Below are 730 nucleotides of genomic sequence, written 5' to 3' on the forward strand. Positions count from 1 at the left end.
GCACAACGGATGTCTTCTCACCACCAATTAATTCTCTGATTTTCCTCTTTGTCCTCTTTCACAGTAATTACTTCCCATCGACTGGCAACATCAGGAGAGTGACTTCGAGGACTTCAAGGAGACAGTGATAACTTCGAGACGACTCAGCGATGACTAAAAGCCGAAAACTTAGCAGCGACTAAAATCAGCTGAGCATTAGCTAAAAGGACACCTTGCTAATGACGAAAAGACAACTCGGCTTCAGAAAGACATAACCGAAAGCTTGTGACTTCAGAACACCGATGTGATGTCATAAAGACTACAAGACGACTGTGAAAACTTCCCGATACCGTGGAGATGACTTCAAGAGACCTCGATAAGAACTTCCGCCCACCGAAAAGCAAGACTTCTGAAACGCCAGGTACCGACTCGAACACAGGCTGGCGATGACGACTCGACTCCGCGTCAACCGAACGTGTCATTCTGCAAAAGAAAGATGATTCTTAATTAGATGCAGGTCACCTCCTTTTATGTCTAGATCTAAATGCATATATAATGGTAAAACACATGTGCATACACAGTCATTTAGATATGCAACGTATGATAATGCAATTCATAGGGCGCAGAGACAAAGAGACTCTCCCTACTATCATGGCTAAATATACATCGCATTACAATAATATGATTGAAGCACAGGAGGTAAAGAGATCAAGGATATATGCTTGCATATGTATGTGTATATACATGTGCA

Source organism: Penaeus monodon, chromosome 33 (genome assembly GCF_015228065.2).
Source record: "Penaeus monodon isolate SGIC_2016 chromosome 33, NSTDA_Pmon_1, whole genome shotgun sequence".
Lineage (NCBI taxonomy): Eukaryota > Metazoa > Arthropoda > Malacostraca > Decapoda > Penaeidae > Penaeus > Penaeus monodon.